Source organism: Arachis ipaensis, chromosome B10 (assembly GCF_059453495.1).
Source record: "Arachis ipaensis isolate K30076 ecotype BB chromosome B10, ASM5945349v1, whole genome shotgun sequence".
In the NCBI taxonomy this organism is placed as follows: domain Eukaryota; kingdom Viridiplantae; phylum Streptophyta; class Magnoliopsida; order Fabales; family Fabaceae; genus Arachis; species Arachis ipaensis.
In genome coordinates this window covers 44,406,270-44,416,764 of record NC_142435.1, presented here as the reverse complement: position 1 = coordinate 44,416,764, position 10,495 = coordinate 44,406,270, and the positions used below count along the sequence as shown (strand labels likewise).

Here is a 10,495-nt window from a genome sequence, read left to right as displayed (position 1 = left end):
ACTGCAACATAGAACTGGCGTTGAACGCCAGTTTATGTCATCTATCCTTGAGCAAAGTATGGACTATTATATATTAATGGAAAGCCCTGGATGTCTACTTTCCAAACCAATTGGAAGCGCGCCAATTGGACTCCTATAACTCCAGAAAATCATTCCGAGTGCAGAGAGGTCAGAATCCAACAGCATCAGCAGTCCTTTTTCAGCCTGAATCAGATTTTTGCTCAGCTCCCTCAATTTTAGCCAGAAAATACCTGAAATCACAGAAAAATACACAAACTCATAGTAAAGTCCAGAAATGTGATTTTTAATTAAAAACTAATAAAAATATACTAAAAACCAACTAAATCATACTAAAAACTAAGTAAAAACAATGCCAAAAAGCGTATAAATTATCCGCTCATCAGCCCTCCTATCCATTAATTCTCAAAGCCTTGGATCCTTTTTACCCTTTCTTTTTGGTTTAAAGGGTTATTAGCTTTTTCTGCTTGCTTTTTCTTTTTCTTTCTTTTTTTTTCTTTTATTTTTCGCCAAAATTTTTTTTTCGCAAGCTTTATATTCACTGCTTTTTCTTGCTTCAAGAATCAATTTTATGATTTTTCAGATTATCAATAACATTTCTCCTTTTTTATTATTCTTTCAAGAGCCAACAGTTTTAACATTCATAAACAACAATATCAAAAATATGCACTGTTCAAGCATTCATCCAGAAAACAAAAAGTATTGCCACCACATCAAAATAATTAGATTATTTTCAAGATATAATTCAAAATTCATGTACTTCTTATTCTTTTGCAAATAAAAACATTTTTTTAAGAAAGGTGAGGGATTTATGGGATTATTCAAAGCTTTAAGACATATACTCTAAATTTTATTGATTATGGAATAGAAATAAGACATGAAATAAGCATAAAAGCAGACAGATAATAATAAAAAAAAGGAAATTAAAGACATAAAAATAAATGATTCTAATACTAATGCTCATGTAACTCTTAAAATAGATCTCTAATAACAAAAGTTATCAAAGAGTTAAGATTAGGACTCAACAACCTTTATTTTGGGAGAAGGATGCTCCTTCAATCTGTGGGGTGTCTGGTCCCTCAAGGGAGAGCCTCTGGCGCTTTAGCTCCTGTAGCTCACGCCCTTGCTTTTCTTGCTCCTTAAGCAGTTTGCAGAGCATGCTATTTTGATTTTGATGTTCTTCCTTAAGTTGATCCATAGCTTCTTGCAGCTTGGTGACAGATGCTTCAGGTGGGTCCAGTAGTCAATCTAAGGAATTTCTGGGAGGAACTCCTGTGCCCTCCTTTTGATGGAGTTATCTTGCACTTGTTGTCCTTCTATTGACTTCTTGGTGATTGGGTGCTCGACTGGGATGAATTCATCTACTCCCATCTTCACCCAGCATATTTACATAGCAGAGAGATTAAGCTTGGGTAATCCAATTTGGCTTCAGTGGAGTTTTTATTTGCAATTATGTAGATCTCACAAGAAATCAAATGATGAATCTCTACTTTGTTTCCCAGCATAATGCAATGAATCATCACTACTCTTTTGACAGTGACCTCAGAGCGGTTGCTAGTGGGTAGTATAGAATGCCCAATGAAGTCCAACCAGCCCCTAGCAACTGGTTTGAGATCTCCTCTCTTGAGTTGGTTTGGGACACCTTTTGAGTTGGTTATCCACTTAGTTCCAGGGAGGTATATGTCCTCTAGAACTTGCCCAAACGCTTATCTACTCTCACCATTCTCCTATTAAAGGATTCTGGATCATTTTGCAGTTGAGGCAGCTTGAAGACCTCTCTTATTTTGTCAAGGTGGAAGTAAATAATCTTCCCTCTGACTATAGTTCGAAACGTATGGAAGGCAGTTCCAGTCATTCTCTGCTTATCTGTTAGCCACAGATTTGAGTAGAATTCCTGAACCATATTTCTTCCCACCTTTGTCTCAGGATTAGCTAGAATTTTCCAGCCTCTATTTCAAATTTGCTCTTGGATCTCCGTATATTCGTCTTCTTTCATATCGAATTTAACTTCTGGGATCACTGACATTAGACCCATTATTTTGTGGTAATAGTCAGCATGTTCTTTGGTTAAGAACCTCTCTTGATTCCAAAGTGGCTTTGGAGTATTCTCTTTCTTGCCTCTTGAAGTGGTTTATTTTCCCTTAGGAGCCATGATCTTAATGAGTCTTAGCTCAGTGATCACGGAAAAATACACCAAACTTAGAGGTTTGCTTGTCCTCAAGCAAAAGAAAGGAAAGGAGAGGAATAGGAGGAGAGTCAAATTCGAGTTGTGGAGGAGAGGGGGTGGCCGAAGGTGAATTTAAAAGGGAGGGGTGGGGTTTCGAAAATTTTGAAAAAAGATATGATAGAAAGATATGATTGGTAAAAAAATGAATCATGATATGAAAAAGATGAGATTTTAAAATTCAAAAGATATGAAAAAGATATAAAGAAGTTAAGTCTGAAAATTTATTGTTGCATCTAAGAATTAAAAGAAGATATGATGAGTTGGAAAAGATTTGGAAAGGAATTGAAAAGATAAATGAATTTTTGAAAAAGATTTGAAAGGGATTTGAAATAAAATTGAAAAGGGATTTAGAAGATTATTAAATTTTTGAAAATTGAGTGTGAGTAATGAAAATTTGTAACATGTTTATGCAGAAAATTATGAATTAAAACATGAGAAAAAATTTGAAGTGGAAGCAAAATCTCCTCCCCCTGCCTTTTCTGGCGTTAAACGCCCAGAATGGTATCCATTTTGGTGTTTAACGCCCATATGTTGGCCATTGTGGGCGTTTAACGCCCAGCCAGGTACCCTGGCTGGCGTTAAATGCCAGAAATCTATTATCACTAGGCGTTTTTCTAAACGCCCAGGATGCTGCAACTCTGGTGTTAAACACCCAGAATGGTGCCCATTCTAGCGTTTAACACCCCGGAAGGTATCTTTACTGGCATTAAACGCCCAGAATGGTATCTTTCAGTTTTGAGCATTCTTGCTCAACATTTCTTTCAAGATAATGCTTTACTCTCTGTTCATTAACAATGAACTTTTTGTCATAGTCAATATCCTGAAGCTCTATATATCCATATGGTGACACACTTGTAATCACATATGGTCCCCTCCACCAGGATTTTTATTTCCCAGGGAATAATCTAAGCCTAGAGTTAAACAGCAGAACCTTCTGTCCTGGCTCAAAGACTCTGGATGACAGTTTCTTGTCATGCCACATTTTTGCTTTCTCCTTGTAAATTCTTGCATTTTTGAAAGCACTGAGTCTGAATTCCTCTAGTTCATTCAACTGGAGCAATCTTTTCTCTCCAGCTAACTTGGCATCAAGGTTTAGGAATCTGGTTGCCCAGTAGGCTTTGTGTTCTAGTTTCACTAGCAGGTGACAGGCTTTTCCATACACAAGCTGGTATGGAGAGGTCCCTATAGGAGTTTTGAATGCAGTTTTGTATGCCCATAGAGCATCATCCAGACTCCTTGCCCAATCCTTTCTACGGGTACTTACAGTCCATTCCAGGATTCATTTTAGTTCTCTATTTGAGACTTCAGCCTGCCCATTTGTCTGTGGATGATATGGAGTTGCCACTTTGTGGTTAATTCCATATCGGATCAGAGCAGAGTCAAGCTGTTTATTGCAGAAATGAGTCCCTCCATCACTGATTAGTATTCTAGGGACACCAAATCTGCTGAAGATATGCTTCTGGAGGAACTTCAGCACTGTCTTAGTATCATTAGTGGGTATGGCAATTGCCTCTACCCATTTAGATACATAGTCTACTGCCACCAGAATATAAGTGTTTGAGTATGATGGTGGGAAAGGCCCCATGAAGTCAATACCCCATACATCAAACAACTCAATCTCTAGGATCCCTTGCTGAGGCATGGCATAACCGTGAGGCAGATTACCAGCTCTCTGGCAACTGTCACAATTACGTACAAACTCTCGGGAGTCTCTATAGAGAGTAGGCCAGTAGAAACCACATTGGAGAACCTTTGTGACTGTTCGCTCACCTCCAAAGTGTCCTCCATATTGTGATCCATGGCAATGCCATAGGATCTTCTGTGCCTCTTCTCTAGGTACACATCTACGGATCATTCCATCTATGCACTTCTTAAAGAGATATGGTTCATCCCACAAGTAGTACTTTGCATCAGTGATTAACTTTTTTTGTTTGCTGCTTACTGTACTCCTTGGGTATGAATCTCACAGCTTTATAGTTTGCAATGTCTGCAAACCATGGTACTTCCTGAATGGCAAAGAGTTGCTCATCCGGAAAGGTTTCATAGATCTCAGTAGAGGGGAGGGACGCTCCTGCTACTGGTTCTATCTGGGACAGGTGATCTGCTACTTGGTTCTCTGTCCTTTTTTTGTCTCTTATTTCTATATCGAACTCTTGCAGAAGCAGCACCCATCTTATGAGTCTGGGTTTTGAATCCTGCTTTGTAAGGAGATATTTTAGAGCAGCATGGTCAGTGTACACAATCACTTTTGATCCTACTAAATAAGATCTGAACTTATCAATGGCATAGACCACTGCAAGTAACTCTTTTTCTGTAATTGTGTAATTTTTCTGTGCATCATTTAAAACACGGCTATTATTATGCAGAAGCTTATTATGCCTCTGTCCCAATACTGCACCGATGAAATGGTCACAGGCATCACACATTAGTTCAAATGGCAATGTCCAGTGTGGTGCAGAAATAACTGGTGCTGTGACCAGCTTAGTTTTCAGAGTTTCAAACGCCTGCAGACACTCCGTGTCAAAGACAAATGGTGTGTCAGCAGCTAACAGATTGCTTAGAGGTTTTGCAATTTTTGAAAAATCCTTTATAAACCTCCTATAGAATCATGCATGCCCCAAAAAGCTTCTGATTGCCTTAACATTGGCAGGTGGTGGTAATTTTTCAATTGCCTCTACCTTAGCTTGATCCACCTCTATTCCCTTGTTTGAAATTTTGTGCCCAAGGAAAATTCTTTCAGTCACCACAAAGTGACATTTTTCCCAGTTTAAAACCAAGTTAGTGATGAGCGGATAATTTATACGCTTTTTGGCATTATTTTTACATAGTTTTTAGTATGATTTAGTTAGTTTTTAGTATATTTTTATTAGTTTTTAATAGAAATCCACATTTCTAGACTTTACTATGAGTTTTTGTGTTTTTCTATGATTTCAGGTATTTTCTGGATGAAATTGAGGGACTTGAGCAAAAATCAGATTCAGAGGCTGAAGAAGGACTGCAGATGCTGCTGGATTTTGACCTCCCTGTACTCAAAGTGTATTTTCTGGAGATACAGAACTCCAAATGGCATGCTCTCAATTGCGTTGGAAAATAGACATCCAGGGATTTCCAGCAATATATAATAGTCCATACTTTGCCCAAGTTTAGATGATGCAAAATGGCGTTCAACGCCAGTTCCATGTTGCATTCTGGAGTTAAACGCCAGAAACAGGTTGCAAAGTGGAGTTAAACGCCAGAAACAGGTTACAAACTGGCGTTCAACTCCAAGAGAAGCCTCTACACGTGTAAAGCTCAATGCTCAGCCCAAGCACACACCAAGTGGGCCCCAAAAGTGGATTTTTGCATCATTTACTCATTTCTGTAAACCCTAGTAACTAGTCTGATATAAATAGGACCTTTTACTATTGTATTAGACATCTTTGATCAGTTTTATGCTATCTTAGACCTTTATGGGGGCTGGCCACTCGGCCATGCCTGGACCTTGTTCTTATGTATTTTCAATGGTAGAGTTTCTACACACCATAGATTAAGGTGTGGAGCTCTGCTGTTCCTCATGAATTAATACAAAGTACTATTATTTTTCTATTCAATGCAAGCTTATTCCGATTCTAAGATATTCATTCACACTTCAATATGAATGTGATGATCGTGACAGTCGTCATCATTCCCAACCTATGAACGCGTGCCTGACAACCACTTCCGTTCTACCTTAGATTGAATGAATATCTCTGGGATTCCTTAATCAGAGTCTTCGTGGTATAAGTTAGAATCCATGGACAGCCATTCTTGAGATCCAGAAAGTCTAAACCTTGTCTGTGGTATTCCAAGTAGGATCTGGGAAGGGATGGCTGCGACGAGCTTCAAACTCGCGAGTGCTGGGCGTAGTGATAGACGCAAAAGGATCAATGGATCCTATTCCAGTATGATCGAGAACCGACGGATGATTAGCCATGTAGTGACAGCGCATTGGACCATTTTCACTGAGAGGTCAGGATGTATCCATTGACAACGGTGACGCCTAACATACAGCTTGCCATAGAAAGGAGTATGAATGATTGGATGAAGACAATAGGAAAGAAGAGGTTCAGGAGGAACAAGCATCTTCATATGCTTATCTGAAACTCTCACCAATGAATTACATAAATATCTCTATCTTTAATTTACGTTTTAATTATATTTTAATTATATTTTAATTATCAAATATCCATTACCATATGAATCTGCCTGACTGAGATTTGCAAGATGACCATAGCTTGCTTCAAGCCGACAATCTCCATGGGATCGACCCTTACTCACGTAAGGTTTATTACTTGGACGACCCAGTGCACTTGCTGGTTAGTTGTGCGAAGTTGTGACAAAGAACTAAGATTATGAACGTGCATATTAAGTTTTTAGCGCCGTTACCAAGGAATGAACCGTCACGATTTCTGTGCACCAAGTATTTGACGCCGTTGCCGGGGATTGTTCGAGTTTGGACAACTGACGGTTCATCTTGTTTCTCATATTAGGTAATTTTATTTTATTTTTAAGCTTTTTACTTTATTTATTTTTGAAAAAAAAAACAATTTGATGTTTCTTGTTTGAGTCTAGTGTCAAATTTTAAGTTTGGTGTCAATTGCATGCTTTTATAATTTTCTTTAATTTTCGAAACTCATGCATGGTGTTCTTCATAATCTTCAAGTTGTTCTTGATGATTTGCTTTGTTTGATCTTTGCATTTTTATATTTTGTGTCTTTTGTTATTTTTCATATGCATTCTTGCATTCATAGTGTCTATACATGAAAATTTTCTAAGTTTGGTGTCTTGCATGTTTTTCTTTTCTTAAAAATTTTCGAAAATAAGTCTTGATGTTCATCTTGATCTTCAAAGTGTTCTTGGTGTTCATCTTGACATTCATACTATTCTTGTATGCATCATTTGTTTTGATCCAAAATTTTCATGCATTGAGTCTTTTTGATGTTTTTCTCTTCATTAAAAATTCAAAAATCAAAAAAATATCTTTCCCTTATTTCAGTCATAATTTTCAAAAGTTTGATTTGATCTAGTCAAAAGTTTTAAAAACTTAGTTGTTTCTTATGAGTCAAATCAAATTTTCAATTTAAAAAATTCTATCTTTTTCAAATCTTTTTCAAAATTCAAATCTTTTTCATTTTTCTTTCATAAATTTTGAAACTTTCAAAATTATTTTCAAAATCTTTTTCTTATTTTTATTTCATATTTTCGAAATTAATGCTAACAATTAATGTGATTGATTCAAAATTTTTAAGTTTGTTACTTGCCTAGTAAGAAAGGTTCAATCTTTAAACTCTAGACTCATATCTTTTTAGTTTCTTGTTAGTCAAGTAACCAACTTTGATTTCAAAACCAAATCTTTTTAAATTTCTTTTTCATATCTTTTTCAAAATAAGTTTCAATCACATCCTTTTAAGAATCAATTTCAAAATCTTTTCTAACTTCTTATCTTTTCAAAAACTGATTTTCAAATCTTTTTCAATTAACTACTTGAATTTTTGTTTGATTTTAAAAGTTTTCTATTTCAATTATATCTTTTTCAAAACCCCCTAACCACTTTTCTCTCTCCAATTTTTGAAAACTCCTTCCCCCTTTTTCAAAATTCTTTTTAATTAACTAATTGTTTTAAATTTTAATTTAATTTTATTTCTCTTTTTAATTTTCGAACTTTAATTTTTATTTTTTTATTTTTTTTAAATTCAATTTGAAAACAAAAATACTTTTATTTTAATTTATTTAATTTTCGAATTTCTCTTCTCCTCATCTCTTTCTAATTATTTATTCATCTACTAACACCCCTCTTTCACCCAAGAATTCGAACTCATTCCTCTCCCTTATGTTTGGATTCTTATCTTTTCCTTCCTCCATTATTCTCTTCTTATACTCACATAAGGAATCTCTATACTGTGACATAGAGGATTCCTTTTCTTTTCTGTTTTCTTCTTTTTCATATGAGCAGGAACAAGGATAAGAACATTCTTGTTGAAGCTGATCCTAAACCTGAAAGGACTCTGAAGAGGAAGCTAAAGGAAGCTAAAGCACAACTCTCTAGAGAAAATCTGACTGAAAATTTTGAAAAAGAAGGAGACATGGCCGAAAATAATAACAATGCAAGGAAGATGCTTGGTGACTTCACTGTACCAAATTCCAATTTACATGAAAGAAGCATCTCAATCCCTGCCATTGGAGCAAACTTTGAGCTGAAACCTCAATTAGTTTTTCTGATGCAACAGAACTGCAAGTTTTATGGACTTCCATCAGAAGATCCTTTTTAGTTCTTAACTGAATTCTTGTAGATCTGTGATACTGTTAAGACCAATGGGGTTGAGCCCGAGGTCTACAGGCTTATGCTTTTCTTGTTTGCTGTAAGAGACAGAGCTAGAATATGGTTGGACTCTCAACCTAAGGATAGCCTGAACTCTTGGGATAAGCTGGTCACGGCTTTCTTAGCCAAGTTCTTTCCTCCTCAAAAGCTTAGAGTGAATGTTCAAACCTTCAGACAGAAGGAAGGTGAATCCCTCTATGAAGCTTGGGAGAGATACAAGGAACTGACCAAAAAGTGTCATTCTGACATGCTTTCAGAATGGACCATCCTGGATATATTCTATGATGGTCTGTCTGAATTATCAAAGATGTCATTGGACCATTCTGCAGGTGGATCCATTCACCTAAAGAAAATGCCTGCAGAAGCTCAAGAACTCATTGACATGGTTGCAAATAACCAGTTCATGTACACTTCTGAAAGGAATCCTGTGAATAATGGGACGCCTCAAAGGAAGGCAGTTCTTGAGGTTGATACTCTGAATGCCATATTGGCTCAGAATAAAATATTGACTCAGCAAGTCAATATGATCTCTCAGAGTCTGAATGGATTGAAGGAATCATCCAACAGTACCAAAGAGGCCTCTTCTGAAGAAAAAGCTTATGATCATGAGAACCCTGCAATAGCAGAGGTGAATTACATGGGTGAACCCTATGGAAACACCTATAATCCCTCATGGAGAAATCATCCAAATTTCTCATGGAATGATCAACAAAAGCCTCAACAAGGCTTTAATAATGGTGGAAGAAACAGGTTTAGCAATAGCAAGCCTTTCCCATCATCCACTCAGCAACAGACAGAGAATTCTAAGCAGAATCCATCTAGCTTAGCAAATATAGTCTCTGATCTATCTAAGGCCACTGTAAGTTTCATGAATGAAACAAGGTCCTCCATTAGAAATTTGGAGGCACAAGTGGGCCAGCTGAGTAAAAGAGTCACTGAAACTCCTCCTAGTACTCTCCCAAGTAATACAGACAAAAATCCAAAGAGAGAGTGCAAGGCCATTGATTTAACCATCATGGCCGAACCTACAAGGGAGGAGGAGGATGTGAATCCTAGTGAGGAAGACCTCCTGGGACGTCCAGTGACCAATAAGGAGTTTCCCTTCGAGGAACCAAAGGAATCTGAGGCTCAATTAGAGACCATAGAGATTCCATTGAACCTCCTTCTGCCCTTCATGAGCTCTGATGAGTATTCGTCCTCTGAAGAGGATGAAGAAATTACTGAAGAGTAAGTTGCTAAGTACCTTGGTGCAATCATGAAGTTGAATGCCAAATTATTTGTTAATAAGACTTGGGAAGATGAACCTCCCTTGCTCACCAATGAACTGAATGCATTGGATAGGCAGAAATTACCTCAAAAGAAACAGGATCTTGGCAAATTTTTAATACCATGTATCATAGGCACCATGACCTTTGAGAAGGCTCTGTGTGACCTGGGGCCAAGAATAAACTTAATGCCACTCTCTGTAATAGAGAAACTTGGGATCTTTGAGGTGCAAGCTGCCAGAATCTCATTAGAAATGGTAGACAACTCAAGAAAACAGGCTTATGGACAAGTAGAGGACGTGTTAGTAAAGGTAGAAGGCCTTTACATCCCTGCTGATTTCATAATCCTAGACACTGGGAAGGAAGAGGATGAATCCATCATCCTTGGAAGACCTTTCCTAGCCACAGCAAGAGCTGTGATTGATGTGGACAGAGGAGAATTGGTCCTTCAACTGAATGAGGACAACCTTGTGTTTAAGACTCAAGGATCTCCTTCTGTAACCATGGAGAGGAAGCATGAAAAGCTTCTCTCACTGCAGAGTCAACCAAAGCCCCCACAATCAAACTTTAAGTTTGGTGTTGGGAGGTCATAACCAAACTCTAAGTTTGGTGTTGAACCCCCACAGTCAAACTCTAAGTTTGGTGTTG

General features: G+C 37.3%; 1 non-coding gene across 1 annotated transcript; it reads right to left on the bottom strand.

Annotated features, from left to right (window-relative positions):
* Positions 1–8,727: 8,727 nt before the first annotated feature.
* Positions 8,728–8,831, bottom strand: LOC148579872 (small nucleolar RNA R71). The gene has a single exon (XR_015894228.1). It is a non-coding gene; the product is annotated as a small nucleolar RNA R71 (small nucleolar RNA).
* Between the last annotated feature and the right edge of the window lie 1,664 nt (positions 8,832–10,495).